The following is a 27,234-nucleotide window of genomic DNA, read 5'->3' as shown; positions in this document are numbered from 1 at the left end:
GGGGCAAACCCCCCCTGGAAAGACTTTCGTTCCCCCACGCCTTCGCCTCAAGATCCTCAAATGGGGGCATTCTTCTCACCTGGCTGTTCATGCTGGCATCAAAAAGTTCATTCAGCTCGTCTCCCGTCTGTATTGGTGGCCTACACTAGAGGGTGACGTTACTGATTTTGTTCGGGCCTGTACTGTTTGTGCCCGGGATAAAAACCCTCGCCAGGAGCCTGCCGGACTCCTCCTTCCTTTGCCCGTCCCTGAGCAACCATGGTCCCAAATTGCCATGGATTTCATTACTGATCTTCCCGTATCCCATGGCAACACCGTCATCTGGGTGGTCGTTGATCGTTTTTCCAAAATGGCTCACTTCATTCCGCTTCCAGGCCTTCCTTCTGCGCCACAGTTGGCAAAGCAATTTTTTTGCACATTTTTCGTCTTCACGGGCTTCCCACGCATATCGTCTTGGATAGAGGCGTTCAATTTGTGTCAAAATTTTGGAGAGCTCTCTGTAATCAATTAAAGATCAAATAAAATTTCTCGTCCTCCTATCACCCCCAATCCAATGGACAAGTGGAAAGAGTAATCCAGATTCTTGGTGACTACTTGCGACATTTTGTTTCCTCCCGCCAAGATGATTTGGTCGACCTTCTGCCCTGGGCTGAATTCTCGTACAATTTCAAAAATTTGGAATCCTCCGCCAAATCCCCATTCTTTGTGGTGTACGGCCATCACCCTTTGCCCCCCCTCCCCATTCCCACTTCTTATGGAGTTCCTGCCCTGGATGAAGTAACCCGTGACTTCTCCGTTATCTGGAAGGAGACTCAAAAGTCGCTCCTACTGGCCTCGTCTCGTATGAAGAGACATGCAGATAAAAAGAGAAGAACTCCTCCCGTCTTCGTTCCTGGTGACAAAGTGTGTCTCTCTGCCAAATATATCCGGTTTCGTGTTCCTTGCTACAAGCTGAGTCCACGTTACCTTGGACCATTTAAAGTCAAAAGTCAAATCAACTCTGTCTCCTACAAGCTTCATCTTCCTCCTTCTCTTCGTATTCCTAACTCCTTTCATGTTTCCCTTCTCAAACCTCTCGTTCTTAACCGCTTTTCCCCCAAGGTCACCGTTCCTGCTCCTGTCTCTGGCTCCTCTGATGTTTTCGCGGTAAAAGAAATCCTCGCCTACAAGTTTGTCAGAGGTAAAAAAAAAATTATTGTTGACTGGGAGAATTGTGGCCCCGAAGAGAGGTCTTGGGAGCCCGAGGACAATATCCTCGACAAGGAGCTCATCCATAGGTTCCTGGGCTCCAAAAAGAGGGGGAGACCAAAGGGGGGGTACTGTTACGCCGAGCGCTACGGGTCCTCCTCCGGAGCGCTCTCGGCGTTTGGCCTGTAGTAGCGCTCCGGTCACTGTCCCTGACCGGGAGCGCTGTCCCCCTGCCTGCAGCGGGGATGCGATCCGCGTGGCGGACGTCCCCACCCGCGGGTCGCATTCCGAGTCAATTTCCTGTTGGGTCCTGCTGTGTCTTCCTCCCGGCGCGCGGCCCCGCTCTCTAGGGCGCGCGCGCGCCGGCTACCTGATATTTAAAGGGCCAGTGCACCACTAATTGGAGCCTGGCCCAATCAAGTTAAAATGTATATAAACCCACTTCCCCTTCCTGTCCTCGTCGGATCTTGTTGCCCTAGTGCCCTGAGAAAGCGTTTGGTGTATCCCAAGCCTGTGTATCCAGACCTTTGCCGTAGCCCCTGACTACGATCCATTGCTGCCTGCCCTGACCTTCTGCTACATCCGACCTTGCTCTTGCCTTGTCCCTGTGTACTGCGCCTGTCTCAGCTGTCAGTGAGGTTGAGTCGCTATCGGGTGGAACGACCTGGGGGTTACCTGCCGCTGCAAATCCATCCCGCTTTGCGGCGGGCTCTGGTGAAAACCAGTAACCCCTTAGATTCCGTTCCCCTGGTACGGCCCACACCATCACCTCACTGACACAGAGGATCCACCACCAGTGTCCTCTCCGCATACCAGTCCGGATCCTGACACATGCCTTTGGAAAGGGACTCCCAGTACAAGATATCATTTTCCCAATATACCCGATGCCCCTCTGTGTCAACATCTGTATGTTCAGCACGTTGTCTCAGCCCTTCAAGGGAAGGGGCACTGCGCAGAGCTTCCCGGAAATGCTAATTTCCCTCCCCCCCATCTTGGGGCATCAGGAAGCACATTTCCTCCAGGTGAACTAGCATCTCCACCTTCCTCTCCCTCAGTTCCAGACATAACAATGTTACAGGCATCATACACAGGGCTATTACTCCTTCCCTCCTCCTCCTTAGGCTCACAGGATTGGAACATATCACTCACTGCTGGTCCCTCATCCTTAAATGTCAACAGGGGCACACCAACCCCTCCCCCTAGCCCATCTCCACTAGGTTTTGGCATTTTACAATACACCCCATTTCACTTTTGGAAAACATTACTGGTTCAGTCACAGGTAAACAATTATCAATCCCTTGCACTCCCTCCCAGTTACCACATTTCACAATACACCCCATTCCACTTTTGGAAAACATTACTGGTTCAGTCACAGGTAAACAATTATCAATCCCCTGCACTCCCTCCCAGTTACCACATTTCACAGTGTTTGAACAGGGCTCTCTCCTAGCCAATCCGGTGTGCAGGTAGTGTCCTCTGGAGCATAATGACAAAGCATACGACCCAAATCATTCCCCAGCAGAACATTAACAGGGATGTCTTCAGAGACCCCCACCTCCCGCAAACCTTTGCCTGTACCCCAATCCAGGTACACATGGGCCATGGGCACAGCAGGCCGCACACCTCCAATTCCTTTTAAGGCCATGGTTCTTCAAGGGATGATGTCCTCTGTATCCACCACTTCAGGCCGCACCAAGGTAAAGGAGGCTCCAGAATCTCGCAAATCCACTGTCACCCGGTCACCCACAGTTACACTCTGCAGGTTATCCACTCTTTTCTCCACCGCTCCGGACACCAGAAGAACGGCTGTGTGTCCTCCAGCTACTGGGGGAGAATTCTTTTTGTTGGGGCAAGTGGCACTCAGGTGCCCAATATTGTTGCATCTGTAACATCGGCGGGTGTCCCCCTGACCCAATGTGGCTCCTGTTGCTTTTGGGGATGATGGCAAGAATTTCCCGGCTGACCTGGTGGTGCTTTGTGGTTGTGTGGCTCCCCTCCAGGTACTTGCTCCAGCTTGTGCAGATCCATGCTTTGCTGCTGGTGCCCGGTTATTGGCAAAGTCATCTCCTAGTTCTGCTGCTTCCATTGCTGTCTTGGGCTTGCGGTCCAAAATCCACTCTCTGGCTTCAAAGCTCCGGGTTTGGAGAAACTGATCCAGGACCATCAAGTCCTCCGGGGCCTCATAGGTAGTGACTTGTAGGCCCCCAGTCCATTGCCTCAATGCAGTCCTTAGCTGACCTGCATGTTGAGTGCAGCTTTCTGTGGCACTTTGTTGCATAGTCCGAAACTTTGTCCAATAAGCCTCTGGAGTCAGATTAAAACTTTTTAGCAGGGCAGATTTCATTGCCTCATAGTCCTGGTCACTCTCAGAGGGAAGCGAAGCAAACACATTCAGGGCTTTCCCTCGCAGCCATGGGGTTAGATATCCCCTCAGGAACACATCCAGATCACCATCTTTCTCCAACATGGGGAAATGTTCCAAGCAAGGTTGGTGGTCTCCTTGATCCTGCACATCACTGCGTGCAGATAAAGCATCCCCTTTCAGCCTCAGAACATCCAGTTCATGCCTTCGCTGGGCCTCTCTCTCTGCCGCCTCTCTCTCTGCCGCTCGTGCCTGGGCCTCTCTCTGCCGCCTCTCTCTCTGCGGCTCATGCCTCTCTCTCTGCAGTTTGGTACTGGAGAAGCAGTTGGAGTTTCATATTGGCATCCACATTCCCAAGGTGTTGTAAGGCAGTCCGCATATAAGTGTCAAAGGCCTCATGTGAAGTACTGTCCTGATGGGGAGTAATGTTGTATTCCCCAGGAGATATCAGTCCTTGGATGGCAGTTCCAGCTGTAGGACTTTATCTCATGTCAGTCAGCTCTTCTGCACGGGCATCATACTCCCCAAGATCAGCAATAAGTTGTTCCTTGTTCTTTCCCGCAGTAGGGGTGTCCTTTTCTTGGCACATTAGCTCCAGTGCAGGTTTGGACTGCTTGCGGTATGCCTCCATATTTACAAGATGAGACAGAGGTAAAACAGGAGATGGGGAGGACAGAACTGTCTTGCACTCTTTTTGTATGTCTTTTAAACCAGCACTGAGCTCTGTCTTTGGAATTTACACACAAGAATATGTATGCAATTTCTTTTTAGTGCTAAGATTTCCTTACAGGTAAAATCCAGCAAGCACTAAAAATCTCTAAATATATCCCGACGCTGCCACCAGTTGTCACGATCACACCCTATCAGTCCAGCCAAGACATTAGAGAGAGTGTGATGGTGCAAGGGTTAAAGCCGCCAGCCCTCTGGGTATCCACTACTAGTCCCAGAAAGTCACCAAATTAACCCTTAGACAAACGTGTTTCCACCAGAGCTGCCTTCAGAAAGGTGAGCTCCTATATTTAGAGATCAAACACCAGAGCTGATTAATTAAACATTTAATCTGACAAAAGGTATCACAGTGCTATGCATAAAAATAAACAAATGACATACAGTTACAAAAATATGATAGAGTTTAACCAAGCAAGTTCAGAAAACAAAAGATGAAGTTCTTACAGCATGATGGTATAGCCCTCCTTGGGAGTGAGAGTCCAGCTATTGTCAGCTTTTTGCACAGCCTCCAACAAGTGTTGAGTCCAGCATTTTAAGTCTTATCTGCTTCTTTGGAGGGAACCTCCATTCCCCCCCTCCCCTCTGATCCCACCAAGTGGGGCATCTCTCTTCCTGACCCCTTATCTCTTTGATTATATGATGAGACCAGAGTGCATGACTTCAAAGGAGATACAAACAAACAGCCAGACCCCCAATAAAATGCAATACACAAAAAACAAAGGATACACCGTCTGAATGACCCCTCACACATGTATGTTTCCATAATCAGGCCTTGGGCCTGACAGTGTAATCACCAACTCACTAGGGATGCTTACTAAATGGACAGATTAGTGAATGCAGGAATATTTTCAATGATCTGGTGTAAATCAAATACAGCTAAACACAGTAAGCTAAATACAGCTAAGCACAAATCATATGGAGTACACCAGTTTTTGTATGAAAAATTGTACTGCAGCTCCGAAAATTCCATCAAGACAATGCACACCATAGTAGAACCTTGGGCTATGGTGGTTTCCCTCATATGAAAAATTCGACAGTAGTGATTTTCTTTATAAATGGAAGCCACAATGCTTGAGTAAACACACCAAAAACATCATACTGACAGTCAAACATGTATGCATGCTGTACTCTTCCAACCAGGGCACCTTACCACCTTTGTAGAAACCATGGGACAAACCAATAATACAAAGCACAAAAGCAAGTCTTCATCTGAATGTCAGAAAAGAACAATTGTCTAGTCAAAGTTGTGGAATACTTTGACGGTTCATATTGCGGAGGGGGAAGGATGAAAGTTAGAAAACAAGCATATAGTATTGACCCTATAGTAGTAGTCTAGATATAACAACATAACTGCATTAACAAATCTGGAAAACAAACCTTTTTAAATCAGCTGGTGCCAGAAAGTTATACAGATTTGTAAATTATTTCTATTTAAAAATATTAATCCTTCCAGTTCTTATCAGCTGTTGTATGCTCCACAGGAAGTTGTGTAGTTCTTTCCAGTCTGATGACAGTGCTCTCTGCTGCCACTTCTGTCCATGTCAGGAACTAACAAATACAAAGGTGGCAGCAGAGAGCACTGTAGTCAGACTGAACAGAACTATACAACTTCTTCTGGAGCATACAGAAGGATTAAGATTTTTACACAGAAGTAATTCTGTGGCACCAGTTGATTGGTATACATTTTTTTTTTACATAAATATACACTTGAGTACGCCCTTAAGAAGCAAAAACTTGGAACTTTTGTTTTGGTGGAAGTTTTCCATTACTTCAACATTTAATGCGTCAGTCTCTTATCTGTTAATTTTCTCGCTGTTTCTATATATCACTGGGGCTGTTGCATAGCAACAATCTGAATCAGGCTTGCCGATATAGACAGGAACGCTTATCACAGTTACTCATGATGATTAGATAGGCTGTCACACAGACAGAGCAGATAATGACTGCATGGTCCATCTAATCTGCTTTCTTGTTATTTCCCTTTTATAGTTATCTTAGGATAGATATATATTTATCTTATTTTATGTCAGGAAAGTTATATATTCTGACATTGTTTCATAGATTTCAGCATACAATTATAATGCAGAGTTGGGCCTCCCTAGCTCTATGCTTATGGTCTCTAAGGGTACGTTCAGACGAGCGGATCCACAGCATATTTTACGCTGCGGATCCGCCGCTGAAAGACCACTACATGGTGCCTTTAGATGTGCCTGCTCGGAGTGGCAATACGCCGCTACGAGCAGACACACTGCGATGTGCGAGTAGTTACATAGTTACATAGTTAGTATGGTTGAAAAAAGACATACGTCCAATCTAGTCCAACCAGGGAATTGAAGGGAAGGGTGTAAGGGGATAAGGAAAAGGGATGTAGTTTTATAATTCTGCATAAGCATTAATGTTATTTTGTTCCAGGAATGTATCTAACCCTGTTTTAAAGCTGTTAATTGTTCCTGCTGTGACCAGTTCCTGAGGTAGACCGTTCCATAAATTCACAGTCCTCACGGTAAAGAAGGCGTGTCGCCCCTTTAGACTAAACCTTTTCTTCTCCAGACGGAGGGAGTGCCCCCTCGTCCTTTGGGGGGGTTTAACCTGGAACAGTTTTTCTCCATATTTTTTGTATGGGCCATTTATATACTTATATACGTTTATCATATCCCCCCTTAAACGTCTCTTCTCAAGACTAAACAATTGTAACTCCTTTAATCGCTCCTCATAGCTAAGATGTTCCATGCCCCATATTAGTTTAGTCGCGCGTCTCTGCACCCTTTCCAACTCCGCAGTGTCCCTTTTATGAACAGGCGACCAAAACTGAACAGCATATTCCAGGTGAGGCCGTACCAATGCTTTATAAAGGGGGAGTATTATGTCCCTGTCCCTTGAGTCCATGCCTCTTTTGATACATGACAATATCCTGCCGGCTTTGGAAGCAGCAGCCTGACATTGCATGCTATTCTGTAGTCTGTGATCTACAAGTACACCCAGATCCTTCTCTACCAGTGACTCTGCCAGTTTAATCCCCCCTAAGACATACGACGCATGCAGGTTATTAGTACCCAGATGCATAACTTTACATTTATCCACATTGAACCTCATTTGCCAAGTGGATGCCCAGACACTTAGTCTATCCAAGTCATCTTGTAACTTATGCACATCCTCTATAGACTGTACCGTGCTACAAAGCTTGGTGTCATCTGCAAAGATAGAAACAGAGCGGTTAATACCATCCTCTATATCATTGATAAATAAATTAAACAGCAGCGGGCCCAGTACTGAATCTTGGGGTACACCACTAATAACCGGGGACCAATCAGAGTACGAATCATTGACCACCACTCTCTGGGTACGATCCATGAGCCAGTGTTCAATCCAGTTACAAACTAAAGTTTCCAAGCCCAAGGACTGTCAAACGTCTGTGAGGGACAGTATCAAACGCTTTGGCAAAATCCAGAAACACTATATCCACAGCCATTCCTCTGTCAAGGCTTCTACTCACCTCTTCATAAAAGCAAATTAGATTGGTTTGACAACTTCTATCCTTAGTAAACCCATGCTGGCTATCACTTATAACACTATTATCCCCTATGTATTCCTGTATGTAATCCCTTATAAGTCCTTCAAACAATTTACCCACAATGCACGTCAGACTTACCGGTCTATAATTGCCTGGCGAAGACCTAGAGCCCTTCTTGAAGATTGGTACCCCATTAGCCTTGCGCCAGTCCCTTGGCACACTACCAGACACCAGAGAATCTCTAAATATCATGAACAAGGGTACAGATATTACTGAACTTACCTCTCTAAGAACTGTTGGGTGTAGTCCATCCGGCCCTGGAGATTTGCTTACATTTACTTTACTTAACTTACCTTGTACCATCTCTACATTAAGCCAGTTCAATACATTATATGATGTGTTATCAGCACTGACCTGGCCAATGTCAGCTCCTTCTTCCATAGTATATACAGAACTAAAGAACCCATTCTTTAGTTGTTGCGCACATGCGCAGTATACTTGTATGCGCGGTGACTCGCACATCGCTTCAGTGTGTCTGCTCGTTGCGACGTATTGCCGCTCCTAGCAGGCACATCTAAAGGCCTCATGTAGCGGTCCTTCAGCAGCGGATCTGCAGCGTAAAATACGCTGTGGATCAGCTCGTCTGAATGTACTCTTAGGGTGTATTCACGTGTACAGTATCCTGCATATATTTGATGTGCAGGATTTGTTGCGCAGGATTGGAAGATTTTATGCTGCAGAATTCAATGTAAACTAGGGCTGCACCATATATTGCAATCAAATCACGTTTTTTGCTAATTGCGATATAACGATTTTGCCCTTTCAAAAAAAATGTGCAATTATGAGGAGAAACAGTGAGCGTACGGGAGCCGACAAGCGGATGAAACACGGGAGCTGAGCTGGTCATCGGGCTCCTGCAGCAGCTGCAGACTCAGCTCCCGTGCAGCGCCATCCGGCCCCTCCAGTCTGCATCTCACTGTCTCTCATCCCAGCAGTGCCTAGCGCTGGGAGGAGGGGACTTAACCCTTCCACATGCCGTGCGCTGGGTCTATGAAGCAAGCTCAGGCTTCATACTGGCTAATGCCTGGCATCACCTATCCGGGTGATGCCTGGCATTAACCCTTTAGACACCACAATTAAAGTTGATCGCAAGGTCTAACATGGCTAAAATCAAGTGCCAATTGCTTAGTAGAGCTGATCGGGACACCTGTGGCAAAACCCGCAGGGTCCCGACAGCCTTTGGCTGTCTGGGCATGCTAGGAGTTGTAGTTTTGCAATAACTGGAGATTTATAACAAGGCCTCTGCAAAATTAAAGAAGCAATCTGATTGGTTGCTCTGGGCAACGCAGCAGCTTTTCCTCTCGACAGGTTATGATAAATCTCCCCCAATGTGATAAATAAAATGACTATTTATTGTGCATTAAAAATTTACCTACTATCACCTTAGCAGGGCCCTTGCGTCAGATGAAGAGGCTAATATATGTAGAATTATAAGAAAATTATGTTAAAAGAACATGCAAATATACCAACTGAATAGTGTAATAAAATTCACTGTAGCTTATGGTTTCAAAATATATGTTCTGGCAGCAACTGGTTATGTTAGCAATCCATATAATTGTCCGTAATATACAGAAAAGTTAATTGGTGGCATAATCAAATAGGTGTAAAGTTCTGTTGCTAGGACAAAATTGTTGATGGTATAGTAGGAGCAGTAATTCTCCTGAAGGCAAAGTGTTAGGAAGGGTTTGACAGAGGTTTGGTGCATGGCACCACTCACGACCAAAGAGAATAATCCTGGGGAAGGCAGAGCGGGCTGGCACAGCTGCGTCCGGCACAAGAAGTGACTTGAATGATGCCCATCTGGTTAGGTGAGGATTGTAGAGTCTCCTTGTCTCTTGTCAATCTTCAGCTGGCACGGACTGCATCTGGACCTGGCAGGGGATGGTGTCCATGGCTGGAGATCTTGTAAGGGAGACAGCGATAGGTACGTGGAGGTGGATACCGGCATCCTCGTATGAATGAAGCGCTAATAGTGCACGTGCTTCAGTGGTCCCCAAATAGGGGACTTCCAGCTGTTGCAAGTGCTGAAGAGGTTAATAGTTGGTATACCATATATATACTTGTTGGGCTGTAGTGGTATAGTAGCTGGACGCATTTCAAGACCTCGGGCCTTTTCTTCAGTAGCAGTAAAGAGGTGTATCCAGGTGAAATGATGTGCTTTATATACCCTCAATATGATGATGTCATACAAAATGGGGGGAAGAATGGATAGAAAACATGGCTAAAAACATGAAGTGGAATACAATGAATTATGTGGATATAGGGTTAATCATACTGGATCTATTAGGATAGAAAAGAACAGGAAGATAAAGAGATGGAAAAGTGAAATAAAATAAATAAAAATAAATAAAATAAGAATGACATAAAGAGATACAATGCTCATTGAGAATAAAACTAATGGTAACGACAATGAATCAAATATACTAATGTTGGGGATAAAAAATATGACAATACAGATAAATAGGACAAACTCTGAAATATAGTAGCTAATATGTATAAATGGATACAATTATCTGAATAAAACAGAATAAAAATGTGCAACCCAAGAAGTGATGATAGTCTTGGGTGGGATCAACCACAGGGACCGTCACTGCGTGGATATGCAACCAGCCAGTGATGGGCCGTGGGGAAGAGCCAAACCACAAAAGGTACTAAAGGAAACCAATAATGTTGAGTTTGGCATTGAGCCCTCTGGGTATCCACCTCCAATAAATATATACATAAAATATCATAATGTCTCACTTGTCAAAGAAAAGGGGTTATTAACTTAATTCAGTAAACAATATATGGGCCGCACCAAGAGACAACTAAAGACAACCATCTCAGAACATATCTACAACATAAAAAAGGGAATAAAAACACATCCACTGTCTTTGCATTTTATTGAACATCACAATCAGAACCCGTCAGAACTCTTCTTTGTGGCCATTCAGAGTGTGGGAAGATGTTGGAGAGGTGGCGATTTCATCACATGCATGTCAAGAGCTGAATCCAGAAAAATCTTCGAATTTGACTCATTGATACTCAGAGGGCTGAATGCCGAACTCAAAATTTTTGGTTTCCTTTTGTACCTGTTGTGGTTTGGCTCTTCCCCACGGCCCATCACTGGCTGGTCGCATATCGACGCAGTGACGGTCCCTGTGGTTGATCCCACCCAAGACTATCATCAGTTCTTGGGTTGCACATTTTATTCAGTCTTATTCGGATAATTTTATCCATTTATTCATATATTAGCTCCTATATTTTAGAGTTTGTCCTATTTATCTGTATTGTCATATTTTTATCCCCAACATTAGTATATTTGATTCATTGTCGTTACCATTAGTTTTATTCTCAATGAGCATTATATCTCTTTATGTCATTCTTATTTTATTTATTTTCATTTTTATTTATTTTATTTCACTTTTCCATCTCTTTATCTTCCTGTTCTTTTCTAACCTAATAGATCCAGTATGATTAACCCTATATCCACATAATTCATTGTATTCCATTTCATGTTTTATCCATGTTTTCGATCCATCCTTCCCCCATTTTGTATGACATCACCATATTGAGGGTATATAAAGCACATCATTTCACCTGGATACACCTCTATACTGCTACTGAAGAAAAAGCCTGAGGCCTTGAAATGCGTCTAGCTACTATACCACTACAGCTCAACAAGTATACATACGGTATACCAACTATTAACCTCTTCAGCACTTGCAACAGCTGGAAGTCTACTGTTTGGGGACCACTGCAGCACGTGCACTATTAGCGCCTCATTCATACGAGGATGCCGGCATCAATCTCCACACCTCCACGTATCTATTGCTGTCTCCCTTACAAGATCTCCAGTCATGGACACCATCCCCTGCCAGGCCAGATGCAGTCCGTGCCAGCCGAACACTGACAAGAGACAAGGAGACTCTACGATCCTCACCTAACCAGACAGGCATCATTCAAGTCACTTCTTGTGCCGTACGCAGCTGTGCCAGCCCGCTCTGCCATCCCCAGGATCATTCTCTTTGGTCGGTGAGTGGTGCTGTGCACCAAACCTCTGTCAAACCCTTCCAAATACTTTGCCTTCAGCACAATTACTGCACCAACTATACCATCAACAATTTTGCCCTAGAAACAGAACTTTACACCTATTTGATTATACCACCAATTAACTTTTCTGTATATTACGGACAATTATATGGATTGTTGACATAACCAGTTGCTGCTAAAACATATATTTTGATACTATAAGCTACAGTGAATTTTATTACGCCATTCAGTTGTTATTTTTGTATGTTTTTACATATATTAGCCTCTACATCTGACGCAAGGGCCCTTCTAAGGTGATAGTAGGTACATTTTTTTTATGCACAATAGTCATTTTATTTATCATATTGTCCTTTCTAATCACTGGATCTAATTTCTTCTTAGTTTCCTCTCTATGTACCTTTGAGGACTGGTATACATATAATCTATATAATTTAAATAGCCTGTTTATAATTTATATACTATTCTACATTCATCCTTGGCCTATTTTGGGTGTAGGCAACACTAGTAACCTTGGGTACATATCTAGTCCTAAGTGAGCTACACGAATCCTTTTTTCTATATTTCCCGCAAAAAACTTATTTATGGGGTGAAATAAATAAAAAAATGCAATTTTGTAAATTTTATGGGCTTCCGTTTCTAGGCAGTGCACTTTTCGGTAAAAATGACACATTATCTTTATTCAGTAGGTCCATACGGTTAGAAGGATACCAAATTTATGTAGGTTTTATTTTATTATACTACTTAAAAAAAATTATAACTACATGCACCAAAATTTTTGTATGTTTAAAATTGTCATCTTCTGACCCTATAACTTTTAAATTTTTTCACATATGAGGCTATATGAGGGATCATTTTTTGTGCCATGGTCTGTAGTTTTTATCGGTACCATTCTTGTTTTGATAGGACTATCTGATCCCTTTTGATACATTTTTTATGGTATATGAAATGACCAAAAATGCACAATTTTGGACTTTGGTATTTTTTTTACGCGTACGCCACCATCGTGTGGTTTAACTAACCTTATATTTTAATAGTTTGGACATTTGACCAATTGACCAATTTGGTCAGGCTGTTGCTGCTTGGTTGGTATCTGGCTGAGAATAAAAATACAGGGAACCCTATGCGTTTTTCTTTTATTATTTAATTATTTATGGGGGAAAAAAAATGCATAGGGTTCCCCATATTTTCATTCTCAGCCAAAGACCAACCAAGCAGCAACAGCTTGACGTTACTAGGGTGGGGGAGGAGCATTGTTACTGGCCCTCCCCAGCCTAAATAATGCCAGCCTGTTACCGCTAAGGCCCAGGAGCGCCATTTTTGAGGCTCTGGGCCTGTTTGTAGCGGCTCTTCCCGGCACCCCTGTTGCGGTGGGTACCGGGGTAATAATCGGGGGTTAGCACTAGCTGTTTTTGGTGATAAACGCTAAGCCCTGGCTTAGTAATGGATTCTGTCTATAAGACTACTACTACTAACTACTAAGCCTGTAAAGTAAATAAAAAGAAAAACAACATGTTTAAAAAACTTTTATTCCAAAAAACACTCCCTCACAAGCCCTCAGTAACCATTTTGTTAACATTAAACAAAACAAAAAATACTTGTCATTGTCGTAGTCCACAGGATACATGGATCTGTAATGAGAAGGGAAAGTACATTTATTGTAACCCACCTGCACATTTCCCGCCCTCACCGCAATTAATGACTACAAGTCCCAGCATCCCCTTACAGTAAGGACATAATGGGAGTTGTAGTCATGCAGCAGGACTGGGGGGGGGGGGATGTGCAAGCAGGTGATAAGCTTGTCACCTGCCCCCACTGCATGACAACAACTCCCAGCATGCCCTTACAGTAAGGACATGCTAGGAGTTGTAGTCATGCGGCGCAGGCGGGTGACAAGCTTGTCATCCGCCCACCTATCTAACACACTCCCCTTGTGCCGCACAACTACAATTCCCAGCATGTCCTTACAATAAGGACATGCTGAGAGTTGTAGTAGTGTTGTGTGGGCAGGAGATGTGCGGGCGGGTGACAAACTTGTCACCCTCCTGTACTTCTTCTACCCGCTCGTCCCACTGTGCCTGTGAAAATGAAAGTAAAAAAATGCCACAAAAAGTCTCATGTGAGACTTTTTGTGTGACTTCTTGAAAATGCTGTCATAGGCAAGTTTGTAAGCCAGGCCTGACCTTGCTTACACCTGCGACTTTTTGAAGGGGGTTTGCGACTTTTATTTGCTTACGTGCGACTTTTGCAATGATAAATCCAGGACCACTGCAAAGTAATAACTGAAAATTGCTTAGGTAGGGCAGATTGGTATTTTTTGCTTACCCACAAAAGTTACACAAAAAATTGCTTAGGCGCACGCTTTTTGTGCGACTTTTGTAAGCAAAAAAAGATGCTTAAATCCCTTGATAAATCTCCTTCATTGACAAAACACCAGTCCTCCCAAAGGGGCGACATGTGTTGGTGGGCTCATATATCTTCTGTCTCAAGTAGATACCAGGAATCGGGTATTAAATACTCTGTTTTCTAGTAACTTTTGGAGAAAGGTTTGGCCGATATGCCGGTAAACATATATAAGAGCACTCTCCTCTGCCATGTGGTAAATGGCTACCTGCTTTGTGGAAACCTCCCAAGGCCCTGTTTCTACAGTTTTGGATCCACAAAATAGAGGAGCTACAACAAGAGGGTCAGGGGGCCCATTTTAGACAAACTTGACAATACTGGATGACTTTTCAGGCATCAAGTGAACACAGAACCCTTAGGGGTGAGTAAATAGGTTACTGGTTTTCGCCAATTGATGCCTCCCTCCAGAAGGGCTCCTCTGCTTTCCCTATTTTTTTTTCCTCTTTATCCTCTCCTTTCTCCTCCTCTTCTTTTAATTTGTAATATTATTTAGATGCACAAAAGTATTATCCTTGTGCATACGAATAATACCTTGTATTTTGTGCATACGAATAGTACCTTGTACAGTTTGCTTAATCTAAATGATGTCCTCCCCCTGTTGGAGGAGAATGATTTACTCTATTTTAACTTCTGAAATTTGTTACATGAAAAACTTTCAAAAAAGAAACCCATCAGAAAACAACTCTGACGGACTTCAATGCTAACAGGATAATGTGCAGGCTGTGGAACAGAAAGTAAACATTTGTTTTTTGTGCCATAATAAGTAAAAACCAGCAAAAAAAATGCCTTTCAAATGTGTGCATAAGCTTTAAAGGGGTTATCCAGTAATATAAAAACAGAGCTAATTTCTTTCAAAAACCACTCCCTGTCTGTCTCCAGTTTGGGTGCAGCTCAGTTTCATTTAAGTGAATGGAGCCAAGTTGTAATACCACACACAACCTGGGGACAGACGTGGAGCTGTTTTTGAAACAAATTAGCTCTATTTGTCTATTTCTGGATACATTTAATTGTAATATGTTATTTAATGCTTACATACAAGCCGCCATACTTTTTAGAGGTTTTTAAATTTTTAAAAATAAACAACTGTCTAAAATGAAAAAAATAAAACACAACATGCATTCAACAGTGGCTAACCAGTCATATATAGAACTACTTTTAAGGAGTAGTCTACTGTAGACTTTTCCCACTCCGTTCTGCCTGGGCTGGAAAAAAAAAATTTGAAAAAAAACTTTCACGCACCTTCCTGCATTCCCCCGGAGCGCCACTACAGCTTATCGGTCCTCCGGTCCGGTCTTCATCCTTCTACCTGTGCATGGACCGTCACACGGCGCTCAGCCTATAAAAAAAGACTACTCGTTTAACCCCTTAAGGACAATGGACGTACTCCTACACCCCCGTTTCCGGGTCCTTAAGGACCGGCCGACCAATCAGGGCACCTGCTGCGGGTGTCACTCCCGCAACCCGCTCCGCCCCTCTTTCGGAGGACGTGATCAGGTGCGGGAAGAGGACCCCGGCAGCTGGGGACCCCAATCCCCGGCGTCCCTGTTGGGATCGTGGCCCCAGGAGCGGCGGCGAGGGACTGACCTGCAGCGTGGATCAGCAGTTGGACGTAAGTGACAGCCTCCTGCTGTTGCTTAGCAACAGCTCCCAGCATGCAAAAAGGGCATGCTGGGAGCTGTAGTTATGCAACAGCAGGAGGCAGACCACCACAACTCCCAGCATTCCCTTATGGGCATGCTGGGACTTACAGTTTTGCAACAGCTGGAGGCACATTTTTTCTATGGAAAAGTGTACCTTCAGCTATTGTATAACTACAACTCCCAGCTTGCACAATCAGCTAAAGTGCATGCTGGGAGTTGTAGTGGTGCATCTGCTGGTGCATAACTACAACTCCCAGCATGCCCGTTGGCTGTCGGTGACTGCTGAGAGTTGTAGTTTTGCAACAGCTGAAGGCACACTGGTTGTGAAACACTGAGTTAAGTAGCAAACCAGTGTGTCTCCAGCTATTGCATAACTACAATCCCCAGCCAAAGTAGTATGCCTCCAGCTGTTGCATAACTCCCAGCATGCCCTTCCACCGTCTGTACATGCTGGGGGTTGTGGTTGCAAAACACTGAGTTTGTTACCAAACTCGGTGTTTCACAACCAGTGTGCCTCTAGCTGTTGCAAAACCTCAACTCCCAGCATGCACTGATAGACTGTACATGCTGGGAGTTGTAGTTTTGCAACAGCTGGATGTTTCTACCCTGTACATTCACATGGGCGGAGGTTTACAGTAAGTATCCGGATGCAAGTTTGAGCTGTGGCAAATTTTCTGCCGCAGCTCAAACTGCCAGCGAGAAACTACTGTGAACCCCCGCCCGTGCGACTGTACCCTAAAAACACTACATTACACTAACACACAATAAAATAAAAAGTAAAAAACACTACATATACACATACCCCCTACACAGCCCCCCTCCCCTCCCCAATAAAAATGACAAACGTCTGGTACGCCACTGTTTCCAAAACGAAGCCTCCAGCTGTTGCAAAACAACTACTCCCAGTATTGCCAGATAGCCACTGACTGTCCAGGCATGCTGGTAGTTTTACAACAGCTGGAGGCACCCTGTTTGGGAATCACTGGCGTAGAATACCCCTATATCCACCCCTATGCAAGCCCCTAATTTAGGCTCTTTCGCTTTGGAGCCCTGTCGTATTTCAAGGCAACAGTTTAGGGTCACATATGGGGTATCGCCGTACTCCGGAGAAATTGTGTTACAAATTTTGGGGGGTATTTTCTGCTATTACCCTTTTTAAAAATGTAAAATTTGTAGGTAACCAAGCATTTTAGGTAAAAATTCTTTATTTTTATTTTTTTTTATACATATGCAAAAGTCGTGAAACACCTGTGGGGTATAAATGTTCACATTACCCCTTGTTATGTTCCCCAAGGGGTCTAGTTTCCAAAATAGTATGCCATGTGTTGTTTTTTTTTTTGCTGTTCTGGCACCATAGGGGCTTCCTAATTGCTGCATGCCCCCAGAGCAAAATTTGCTTTCAAAAAGCCAAATGTGACTCCTTCTCTTCTGAGACCTGTAGTGCGCCAGCAGAGCACTTTTCACCCCCATATGAGGTGTTTTCTGAATCAGGAGAAATTGGGCTTAAAATTTTGGGGGGTATTTTCTGCTATTACCCTTTTTAAAAATGTAAAATTTTTGGAAAAACAAGCATTTTAGTTAAAAAAATATAATTATTTTTTACATATGCCAAAGTCGTGAAACACCTGTGGGGTATTAAGGTTCACATTACCCCTTGTTAAGTTCCCCGAGGGGTCTAGTTTCCAAAATGGTATGCCATGTGTTTTTTTTTTTTTGCTGTTCTGGCACCATAGGGGCTTCCTAAATGCGGCATGCCCCCAGAGCAAAATTTGCTTTAAAAAAGCCAAATGTGACTCCTTCTCTTCTGAGACCTGTAGTGCGCCAGCAGAGCACGTTTCACCCCCATATGGGGTGTTATCTGAATCGGGAGAAATTGGGCTTCAAATTTTGGTGGGTATTTTCTGCTATTACCCTTTTTAAAAATGTTAAATTTTGGGGAAACCAAGCATTTTAGGTAAAATATGCAAAAGTCGTGAATCCCCTGTGGGGTATTAAGGTTCACTTTACCCCTTGTTATGTTCCCCGAGGGGTCTAGTTTCCAAAATGGTATGCCATGTGTTTTTTTTTGCTGTTCTGGCACCATAGGGGCTTTCTAAAGCCCCCCAAAAACCATTTGTCGCTCCTTCCCTTCTGAGCCCTCTACTTCGCCCGCCGAACAATTAACATAGACATATGAGGTATGTCCTTACTCTAGAGAAATTGGGTTTCAAATACAAGTAACATTTTTTCCTTTTTACCCCTTGTAAAAATTTAAAAATTGGGTCTACAAGAACATGCAAGTGTAAAAAATGAAGATTTTGAATTTTCTCCTTCACTTTGCTGCTATTCCTGTGAAACATCTAAAGGGTTAAAACACTTACTGAATGTCATTTTGAATACTTTGGGGGTGCAGTTTTTATAATGGGGTCATTTGTGGGGCATTTCTAAGATGAAGACCCTTCAAATCCACTTCAAAACTGAACTGGTCACTGAAAAATAGTGAGTTTGAAAATTTTGTGATAAATGTAAAAATTGCTGCTGAACTTTGAAGCCCTCTGGTGTCTTCCAAAAGTAAAAACTCATAAATTTTATGGTGCAAACATAAAGTAGACATATTGTATATGTGAACCAAAAAATTTTTTATTTTGAATATCCATTTTCCTTACAAGCAGAGTGCTTCAAAGTTAGAAAAATGCAAAATTTTCATTTTTTTCATCAAATTTGGGGATTTTTCACCAAGAAATGATGCAAGGTACCACAAAAATTTACCACTATGTTAAAGTAGAATATGTCACGAAAAAACAATCTCAGAATCAGAGTGATAAGTAAAAGCATCCCAGAGTTATTAATGTTTAAAGTGACAGTGGTCAGAATTGCAAAAAAATGCTCTGGTCCTTAAGGTGTAAAATGGCCTGGTCCTTAAGGGGTTAAAGGGGTACTCCGGTGAAAAACTTTTTTTTTTATCAACTGGTTCCAGAAAGTTAAACAGATTTGTAAATGACTTCTATCTATTAAAAAATGTTAATCTTTCCAGTACTTTTTAGGGTCTGTATACTACAGAGGGAATTGTTTTCTTTTTGGAACACAGTACTCTCTGCTGACATCATGACCACAGTTCTCTCTGCTGACATCTCTGTCCATTTTAGGAACTGTCCAGAGCAGCATATGTTTGCTATGGGGATTTTCTCCTACTCTGGACAGTTCTTAAAATGGACAGAGATGTCAGCAGAGAGCACTGTGCTCATGATGTCAGCAGAGAGCTCTGTGTTCCAAAAAGAAAACCATTTCCTCTGTAGTATTCAGCAGCTAATAAGTACTGGAAGGATTAAGATTTTTTAATAGAAGTAATTTACAAATCTGCAAGTAAACAAAGAAAGCAAGGGGAGGCACTGTTCACACTTGCAACAAAAAAGTAGAAAATCCCAGTGGAGGAGGTGCAAGGATAAATGAATGTGCAGCTTAAACAAAACCTACAATCCAGATGGAAAATCCCGCACTCACCATGTCCATCGCTGTGTCTGTGGAGATTCAAGGAAGAGGAAGGTGAAAGGAGACGGGGCTCAGAGGCAAACACCGATGGTTTCGTGTTAATTAGCACTTCATCCTGCCTCCGGATGAAGTGCTAATTAGCACGAAACCACCGTTGTTTGCCTCTGAGCCCCGTCTACTACTAGCTACAACTGCCAAGTACAAGATGTCACCCAAAAAACTATCTCAGAATCTTGTCGCTCAGTAAAAGCTTGTCAAAGTTATTACAACTTAAAGAGACAAATGTTAGATTTAAAAAATTGGGCTTGGTCATTTAGGTACAAACAGGTGGCATCTTTAAGGGATTAACATATGTTATGCATTATTTATTTGCAACATTTTACTTTTTCAGGCATTTATTTATTATATTGCACTTTTGGCACTTAATATGGCATACAAACACTGTTTGAAAAATGATGCACTGTAACACAAGTTTAGCTCAAAGGGAAGGAAGAGACAGGATGCAGCTGTCAGGAATCCTGATATCCTGTCTAATTCAAAGATTGAGGAAGAGCGGAGGATCCTCTTTGATTTCCTGCCTACTCAGCCTGCATGGGGGTTGTATTCATGGCGCAGATGACTTGAGTGATATCCTGTGTGGAAGGAATATATCCAGGATGGAACCAACACCTGTGTCATTGGACAAACGCTGCACGAATGGTTTAAATTAAGTGGATGCAATGTCACTGTACATGCATGTGACATGTAATTCCAGTGATGTAAAGTTTTCCAGGACACAGAGAAATGTGGGACCTCATCACGTCCAGTGCGGCTGTGCAACTTCCCCTCCGCAGCCAGCAAGGTGTTCAGTCGCTGGGAGATCAGCAAACCAACTACCTGCCTCTCTCTTAAAGCGGAGAAGTGTTAGAACATGGGAATAGGGTTAGGATTGGGACACAAAGCATGATGAAGTGTCGCCTAGATTCTCTGTTGTAAGAGACAGACAAGGAGGAGGTGTGCTGACGGGCCAACAAATGAGGACATTTCTGACTATGGAAGGGAAGTGACAGAGCCGCATCGGAAGTGCTGCGGTCCCACAGTCTACTAATTCCCCAAAAAGAAAAACGCCAGGAGAGCTGATCATTGTAGCACCTGAAAACAGATACTGGTGAGCAGGGAAGAAGAAAGAGAGAAACCCAATTAAAATAAAATCACAGGAAAAAAAGGTTATAAAAACATTTATGCAAATGAAGAAAGATACTTGTGCATTGTGAATTCATTAATATCGCACAAAGCCTAGCAATATAAAAAAAACAATATTGTTTCACCATCACGATAAAATGCGTTATCGATGAAAACACATACTATTGTTATGTAGTAAAACTAAAACAAAGCTAAAAAGGGGTCCCAGTGCAGCACCTTAATGTGGATCTTACATTTAGGTGACCATTGCCTCTTCTTCCCTCCATGACTGCTGAGAGGCTGCTGACTGACTGCAGTAGCCACATGACCTCAGCTTCTAAAGTAAGACCGGAGAGCCAACCGGAAGTTGAACAGGGGACCAGCATGGGATCAGAGAGGAATCAGTTAGTTTGTTGTTCTAATGCATTTGGGGTCTTTAAAAAAAATATATATATATTTGAACATGGATCACCCCTTTAACTCCTTTATAGCCTAGTTTCATAAGTGGGGAAAAAAGTAATTGTATACAATTACATAGCCAACTACGGCAAAATTAAAGTGTACCTGTTGTCAACAAAAACTTTTGATATAATGTAGATAATACCATTATGTGTATATTTGTTATATACGTTGGTTAAAAATTGTGTATGTTTTTGTGTGAAAAAAATGCTGTCCCTGCAGCTACTGTCTGTGTCTCTATGAGGAGTCCAAAAACAGGAAGTGAGGGTCTGTGCAGACTCCTGGCTTGTCATGAGCATATTATAGAGCCTCCTGCTTTTTCTTAGTGCACAGAGCCCTACTTGTCCACCCTCACTTCCTGTATTTGGACTCCTCATAGAGACACACATGAAATGGCTGCAGGGACAAAATATACAAATTTTTTAACCAATGTATATTACAAATAAGTTTTTGTTGACGACAGATACACTTTAAAGCATACCTGTCATATCACAAAATAAAAAATAATGCTTCCATATGTTACTCACTAGGTCATGCAGATTCCTTACATGTCATTCTTATGTCTCTGGACAAAGATGATGCTGCAGCTAGACAGGATTATATTCTGCATGGTATGGCGACCTTGATTTTTATAAAAAGGAGATAAAACATTTTGTGAAGTATATTAGAAAGTTATTGATTCTGACAGTGCTCATTTAAATATAATGAAACAGAAACTGGTTTGTTATTTATACTGCCCAGTAAACAGTATAACAACACCCCCCCCCCCTCCCCCTCAAAAAAAAATCACAAAAGTTGTAGTGTTGCTTTTTTTTTGTATATAAGGGCTTTTTATTATAACAAGTTGGATTCTTATGGAAGAGTTATGCGTATAATGAGTAAGTACGTATAATGAATTTAAACATTTTGCATAATCTTTTTGAGGGGGTAGGGGGGCCTCAAACAAATTATACAAAATGTTAAAATTCATTATATGTACTTCATAATGCTGCCAAAAGAGTCCAACTTGTTTTAATAGAAAGCCCTCACCTACAAAAAATTTTATAAGTTATGGCTCTCTGAGCTGTGTCCTTAAAGGGGTACTCTGCTGCAAACATCTTATCCTCTATCCAAAGGTTAGGGAATAAGATGTTAGATAGCGGATCTCTGTGCTGGCAGTGGAGGCGCCAGGAACGCAGCTTTCGCGTTTGTGAAGTCACGCCACGCTCCCTGCATTCACTTCTATGGGAGGAGGCATGACGGCTACGTCATAGCTGTCACGCCTCCTCCCATGGAAGTGAATGGAGGGGTGTGTGGCGGCCACATCCCCAGTCATCGGGCACGGAGCGGAGTTCACTCCGTATGCCAAATGATGGGGCGCCGGAGATCGCATGGATCCCCAGCGGCGGAACTCCCGTTATCGAACATCTTATCCCCTGTCCTTTAGATAGGGGAGAAGATGTTTGCGGTAGAGTAGCCCTTTAAAAAAAAAAGTGGAAGACTGCACTAGCTACAACTGCTGAAAGGTCAATCTGGACAATCAAACAAAGAAGAAAAAAAGGCCAGGGTCACAGCACCATACAGAGGCTCTGGGATGCTGGTGTTTATTGCATCCCCAACATGCAACTTTTTGGCCATATGTTAGCCTTTATCAAGCATAGAGTAACAAGTGGATAGAGTGTGTAACAAGATCAGCATCCATTGGTTGGAAAAGCAGGTGTACAAAGTCGAAATCAATTACAGACACATCTCTACAATATAATCACTGGTTAAGCAACACAGTGTATACCACATGGTTCTGTAGCCATGGTAACTAACATGTTTACATACATATATCTACAAAAATCTGCAATACATTCATAACATATTATAAAGATGTAGCCTTTACATACAGTTAACACATAGTGATCGCTTCTCCCGTACGTGAATATGAACAGATAACATCCCACTGAATATATGAGTCTCCATTTGTAAACATCTCCCTTGCACCTGCGTGTGATGTCAGCGTAAGACATAATTTCCAGTCTCTCATTGGCCAGATGCTTACATATGATGCCCTTCTTCTCTATCAAATCCTGAGGCCTTACAGCACCTGTGTCTGCATCCCGCATATGCGTACTTTTAAAATATGAACTTCGGTGCAACACTTTTTACTTCCCCTGTACTTGGGCTGTAAAACCGGAAAAAACAAACTTTTACTCACCTTCCTACGTTTCCCCGTTGCGCTGATATTGGTGTCCAGTTCCTCCGGTGCTGCTCTGCTTCCTGCTTCTTGGGCTCGGGGACTCATACTGCGCTCAGCGTATCGCCGGCCTCAGCAATGTCCCGTCTCGGCTGGTGATAGGCTAAGCACACTGTCATGTAAGGAGCCCGAGCCCCGCTTGTTTTTTAGGCTAATACACTTTAATGGGATCCCACAGTCCCATCTACACTTCAGATTTCCCAGTGCGGATGTTCCGCTGTGGAAATTCTGCATAAGGAAAGGTCATGTCCTAAATTTTTGCGGAATTCAGCTGCGGAATCCTATTCTAGTCAATTGGGCTTGAATTTCTGTGGAAAATAACCATTCCTAAGCAATCTGTTGTAAAGGCTCCATTACAACATATTCAGCATGCATAGTGCAAGGTGTCCTTTGTGTGTTGTAGTATGAAATAGAAAAAACATATCCAATATATAAACATTTTTTCATAAAAACAATTTATATCCGCAAATACAACAAACATGCATAAACAGAAATTTGTGCAGGATGCGTAACAAGATAAAAGAAAATAGAAATGTGAGAGAAATAGGGAAAAGAGATGACAGGGTTTAAGAAAAGGCAGGGAGTGAAAAACAAGTAGAAACAAATGTTAAAACAATATGAAAAAGGGAAGGAAAAGAAAGAAGAAGAAGGAAAGAAGAGGAAAAAAATGAGATAAAAAAAAAATGGAAAAAGAATCAAAAGAAATAACAGGAATCTGAATACACACATCTCTTGAATACTCACAGGCTCTTGCGTGCCTAGTGCCCAATAAATGTATCCACTTTTTGACTTTGTATGCTCCAGAGGAAGTTAGTTCCTTCCAGTCTGACCAGGGTGCTCTCTGCTGACAACTCTGTCTGTGTCAGGAACTGGAACTGTCCAGAGGAGGAGAGGTTTGCTATGGGGATTTGCTCCAACTCTGGACAGTTCCATGGCACAGACAGAGGTGTCAGCAGAGAGCACTGTGGTCAGACAGAAAAGAACAACTCAACTTCCTCTACAGTATACAGTAGCTGATAAATACTGGAAGGATTAAGAGAAGTAATTAACAAATTTGTTGATTTAAAAAAAAAAAAAAAAAAAAGTTACCACCAGAGTACCCCTTTAACTCCTTAACGATGCAGGACGTATATTTACGTCCTGCGCCGGCTCCCACAATATAACGTGGCATCACACGGGGACCCCATGTCATATCGGTTCGGTCCTGGCTGCCATCAACAGCCGGGACCCGCGGCTAATACCGGACATCCCCGATCGCGGTGATGCCCAGTATTAACCCTTCAGACGAAGTGAAACCGAAAGCATCCCGGCAGCTCAGTTGGTCTGTTCGGGACCGCCGTGATGAAATCGCGGTGTCCCGAACAGCTTGCATGACAGCAGGAGGATCCCTACCTGCCTCCTTGCTGTCCGATCGCCGAATGACTGCTCTGTGCCTGAGATCCAGGCAGGAGCAGTCACGTGCTGATTACACTGTGCGGGCTATAACATTGCAAAAAAAAAAAAAAAAGTGTTAATAAATGTGATTTAACCCCTTACCTAATAAGAGTCAGAATCACCCCCTTTTCCCATAAAAAAAAACTGTGTAAATAAAAATAAATATAAACATGTGGTATCACCGCGTGCGTAAATGTACAAACTATAAAAATATATCATTAATTAAACCGCACAGTCAAAACAATCACGTAAAAAAATTCAAGAGTCCAACATAGCGTATTTTTGGTCACTTTTTAAACCATTAAAAATTTATAAAAAGCGATCAAAAAGTCTGATCAAAACAAAAATGGTACCAATAAAATGGAAAAATAAAAAAGTTATAGGGGTCAGAAGAGGACATTTTTAAACGTATACATTTTCCTGCATGTAGTTATGATTTTTTTCAGAAGTACGACAAAATCAAACCTATATAAGTAGGGTATCATTTTGATCGTATGGACCTATAGAATAATGATAAAGTGTCATTTTTACCAAAAAATGCACTACGTTGAAACAGAAGCCCCCAAAATTACAAAACAGCATTTATTTCTTCAATTTTGTCGCACAATTATTTTTTTTCCTGTTTCACTGTGGATTTTTGGGTAAAATGACTAATGTCACTGCAAAGTAGAATTGGGGGCACAAAAAATTAGGCCATAATATGGATTTTAATGTGGAAAATTGAAAAAGTTATGATTTTTTAAAAGGTAAGGAAGAAAAAACTAAAATGCAAAAACTGAAAAATGCTGAGTCCTTAAGGGGTTAACTCCAGAAAATGTTTAGGCAATGGTAGATCTGTTTTTCTGCTTCTGATTGAGAATTTATGCCCGTTTAACCTTATTCGACACTCATTAGTAGTTTAACCTACATAATGATGACAACAAAGGCACTGTATTAAGTAAACAATATAGCTGAAGGGACACATATATCACCTATGAATTTTATTGGTTTGCCTTTATGTGAATGATTGAAGGTATCCCCCTTCACTGTGTTATTACAGTGACTACAAGTAAATCATGAAAAATGTCCTTGTTTGGGTTTAGAGAAAAGGCTTTGGGAAGATGTTCACTTGCTCCCTGCATTCGATTTAATGAACCGGCCCCCTACATTTTTGCCCTCTTTATATGCCATGGCAGGTGGTTCTGGCCAAACATTTTGCTCACTAAACTCCAGTTCTGTATGATAATATAAGCAATTGCTTGGCTATTGTTGTTATTGAAGGAAACAAAGAGTAGCCTACCTATAAATATGTATCTGACCTTCCAAGACTCGAGATTTTCCGTTTGACCCATAATATTTGACTCCATGGTAGGATATTGATAATTATCATTTTTCCGGCATGAAAACTGTCTTAAGCCTGTACACTATTGCAATCTGTTTTATTTATTTTTTTAATAAAGGGCAATAGACAATCTTGAGTTCCGCAAGTAAAGCAATGTATCCAAAAACTGGATTGATTTGTCTCAAACCACCATAGTGAACTGGAGTTCTGGTTGAACTCCATTCAATTAATTAAGGAAATGTTGCAATTGGGTAAGTCACTTTACAATATCACAAAGGTGTCTATGTAACGTAAGTTATCCCCAAACAGAAAATAGTTCTATCTGAAGATGACTCCCATTAGGTCCAGAACAAATAAACAGGCCTTCTTAGTCAAATCAGTCTTGAGAACCAGCTACAACCAACCCGCTACAGCATGTATAGCTTTAGTATCCCATGAGTGTATGAACCGTATAATTGCCATAGGCAGTATACTGCCGTAACCAGTATACATACTATGCGCGTATGAGCAGTGTGCCATAGGCGTATGAATTAACCATGAGAGTATGGACGATAAGAAACTCATGGAGTTATCAAAACCGTGAAGATGCTCTACTCGTGTGCCCCTTGCACCAGTAATGAGTGTATGCCCATTATAACCAAGCGTATGAACCGTATGGATACCATAATCGTGCAAATAACGAGTATTACACTGTGTATACTATGATTTAATTAGATGTGGCCTATGTTATATCTCTACAGAGCATTGCACCCTACTGTATACAATATGTTATATTGAAACAAGACCCTCTGCAGAGCATTGCATCACCACACAGCGTATGCTACCCTACAACGAGATCCTCTGCAGAGTATTGCATCACACCCAACACAGCACAAGCCACCCTGTGTTGCAACGAGACCCTTCACAGAGCCCTGCACCACACTACACATGCTAACTGTAACGACTCTCTGCAGAGCATTGCACTATACCCTATATAGTATGTTATATTGAAACCATCCCATCTGCAGAGCATTGCACTAACTGTATAAAGTTTGTTTGTAATGAGACCATCTTCAGAGTATTGCACTATACTGCATATAGTATATATTGTATTGTAACGAGCCCATCTGCAGAGCATAGCACCATGGCTGTACATCATGTATACTATATTGTAATGAGACCAACCGCAGAGCATTGCACCATAACTATATAACATGTATACTACATTGTGACGAGACCATCTGCAGAGCACTGCACCATACTGTTATA

The 27,234-nt window shown here is 42.5% G+C and overlaps 2 long non-coding RNA genes across 4 annotated transcripts in view; one reads left to right on the top strand and one right to left on the bottom strand.

The window, feature by feature from the left end:
- LOC130356617 (uncharacterized) overlaps positions 1–27,234 on the top strand; it is a 71,363-nt gene that overhangs the window by 19,401 nt on the left and 24,728 nt on the right. The gene's annotated exons all lie outside the window — the stretch shown is intronic.
- The window catches only part of LOC130356618 (uncharacterized), a 46,675-nt gene that overhangs the window by 5,521 nt on the left and 13,920 nt on the right, over positions 1–27,234 (bottom strand). Inside the window, exons 1-2 of one of the 2 annotated variants that reach the window (XR_008888943.1) lie at positions 21,538–21,571; positions 15,522–15,618 (exon numbers count right to left, since the gene is read on the bottom strand). This is a non-coding gene — a long non-coding RNA (uncharacterized LOC130356618). Of the gene's footprint in view, positions 1–15,521; positions 15,619–21,537; positions 21,572–27,234 lie in introns of those variants that run through there. The other variant, XR_008888942.1, reaches the window with a different exon arrangement.

The sequence above is a fragment of the Hyla sarda genome, chromosome 2, assembly GCF_029499605.1.
Source record: "Hyla sarda isolate aHylSar1 chromosome 2, aHylSar1.hap1, whole genome shotgun sequence".
Lineage (NCBI taxonomy): Eukaryota > Metazoa > Chordata > Amphibia > Anura > Hylidae > Hyla > Hyla sarda.
The sequence above is the reverse complement of the archived record's forward strand: the minus strand, read 5'-3'. Positions and strand labels throughout refer to the sequence as shown.